The 2,767-nt window shown below is 37.8% G+C and overlaps 1 protein-coding gene across 1 annotated transcript in view; it reads right to left on the reverse strand.

Annotated features, from left to right (window-relative positions):
- The window catches only part of LOC109385697 (cAMP-specific 3',5'-cyclic phosphodiesterase 4D-like), a 652,078-nt gene that overhangs the window by 62,224 nt on the left and 587,087 nt on the right, over positions 1-2,767 (reverse strand). The gene's annotated exons all lie outside the window — the stretch shown is intronic.

Below are 2,767 nucleotides of genomic sequence, written 5' to 3' on the forward strand. Positions count from 1 at the left end.
CAGAATACCTAGCTTTGTATAAATGTTCAGTTCTAAGATGTGCCCAAGGAGACTGCCTTATGGAAAAGAAGGCCTTTAAGATTGAGCCAGTTTTCACATAGTTCTTGATTATTTAAAAAGTCACACGAATACACAAACTTGAAAAATGCATAATACAAGTTAACATTTCCTGGGCAACACACAAGGGGTCAGCCACTGCACTCAGGACTTATGGTTTATTAACTCATTTGACATATAAACATGTATACATCATTGCTAAAGGTAACAGTTTATAATTTTAAAAAGCACGTGAATGCATGAAATCATCTTATTTCCCATGCACCCTTGGGTAGGTCAGTTCACTTCAGTAGGCCTCAGCATCCTTGTCTGTATACTGAAGAATAATAATAATGGGCACCTCATAGGCTTTATGATGAGGACCTACTGGGATAATTCTTGTCAAATGCACAGCCTGGAGCCTTCCACACAGTAAACATTCAGTAAATAGAATTGCAACTGTTATTATTTCTGCTGAAGATGATATTGGGAGAACAGAGAGGAGTAAAGTTAGAATTTCAGGACATGAATTTTAACTACTTAATTAAGTAGGTGACAACCAAAAATTTAATGGTCAGAGTTGAGTTGTCGGGGAGACAACTTTGGTGAAAACGATGTCTTGAATTTCCCTCAGGAAAGTGCTGTGGTCTCATCCTCCATACCGTTTGCATCATCCCCCAATCTAATTTTTTGGGAAGTCTCCAAAATGATAGAATTATCACGGTATTAGTTAACTTCACAGACATAGGTTTAAGGATTTCATTAATGTCCTATGCAAATTATAATAGAACTGCTTTCATACATTTGCCTGACAGATTAAGCTTTAGCTCTCCATGTGACCTGAAACTTGACTTTTGAGTTTTTAAAATCATATTTCTCCAATAAAGCCTTTTGCCACATAAGCATTAACATTGTTTCTAAAAATTTTTCTTGACCCTACGTGACTAGAAATCTTAAAGACTAGCAAAACTTTTTCCACTTCCAAAGTGGGGTCAGGAGTGGGGAGATTAGATTATAGGTTATGCTCTGTGGTCCCTTTTATTTCAAAGGTTTTATGGTTCTACTCCCTGGCCAAATACCAGAGAGGAAGAAGACAGTGCAATTTATAGTCTGACTGGGCAGGGCATCGATAAACTAAACACGTCAGAAACAAACTAGATCCCTAAAGAATGGAACTGCGTCCACGTCCTTTTTCTACTTCTTGACATATCTCTAAGGTCCAAGGTCGAAGGCTTGTCTGTGAATCTTGAGGAAGAAGGCAGACAAACACAAAAAGTTAACATGTACTTGAGATGCACAAGGTTAAAAGCAGACACTTGAATAATCTAGGATAAGAAGGAAAAGTGTAAGGAGCAACCTGCTAACTACTTTTTGGAATACCATAAGGCAGGTACATGTGTGGCGCACGCAGTTTGGATAGTGGAGGAAAGCAAATAAAACAGAAACAGCAGCAATAACAAATGTGGGAGTTAGACCACGTTTTTGCTTCAGCTCTGTGATTTATAAGCTCTGTGACTTCAGTTTTATCGCATATAGTTTTTTTAAGAGCAAACTGAGCAAAACTGTGTAAAGCACCAAGTCCAATGTCTGACAAACAGTAGATACTGAAAATATTGTAGCTATCATCATTACAACGGTTTCTACTCCAGCCATCACCGTGGGCTTAGGAGCTGCTGTCCTAGCTAGCCGGTGATCCAGTTGCCAGCCAGTGACCCGCTTGTTCCATGACAGAGTTGTCGTACCAGAGCAAACGTTATAGCAATGGCTAGAATGCGAGTGGTGAAACGTTGATGCATTTTACAATACTTTATCTGAAATAAAATAGTATCAATCATATAAAATTCCTGACACAAAGAAAAATGTCTGTGCCACACTGCAATGGAATGAAATCATGGATGGTGGAAATGATCATTTTCTGTACTCCATATATACATGAACATTTCATGCATATTAATAAAAAGGAGTTGAATTCCTCATCTTAGATGCATTTTAAACAGGAAGAAGAATTAATGCACAATAGGAACAGTCTTCTGTGTGAAGCCTGAAAACAATTACATATTGAAACTCTATTTTATGAAACATGTCTTTTAACAAGTCACACTGGTGCCATCTACTTTACAATTCAAAATGAGTATTTTGCACTATGAAAAAAAAAGACATGAAGTCGCTTACTAGCACTTTTCAAATTCATAAAGGAGGATCTACTGATCTACTGATTCACTACTGAGAATTAGGAAGAGATGGGTTAAAATTTAAGCAAGGGAGATTAGTATTGGATATAAACAAAATAACTTAACTGTGTAGGTTGTAAAACATCAGGAACATTTCCTGTAAGGAAGCTTTGGAAGCAGACATCCCGGTGTGCATATACTCCACCTAATTTCTAATTTTCCAATTTCTTGATCTCCTTCATGTTTAGTAGAGAAATGGAAAGATTTGCAATTGACCCCCTTAATTCTCTGGCAGATTTTAGGGCTGAGAAGACGGAGGAAAATATCTTCTACATTCAAGTGCATTAATGGCAGCTTTTGCCCAGAAGGTGGCAATGTGATTAAACATGGTAGGGCTCTTAAGGGTAGATGTCAGGTTCAAAATGGCCTGGAGGTATCCCATACTGGCCTCCCTGCTGATCTTCCCTCTTACTTCTCTAGCCACACTTTTTCAGCTCTTCCCCACAATTTTTCCCTTATTTTTTTTCAAACTTTTATTCTGAAGAACAGGTTAGCTTAGC

This window comes from Hipposideros armiger, unplaced genomic scaffold (assembly GCF_001890085.2).
Source record: "Hipposideros armiger isolate ML-2016 unplaced genomic scaffold, ASM189008v1 scaffold_122, whole genome shotgun sequence".
In the NCBI taxonomy this organism is placed as follows: domain Eukaryota; kingdom Metazoa; phylum Chordata; class Mammalia; order Chiroptera; family Hipposideridae; genus Hipposideros; species Hipposideros armiger.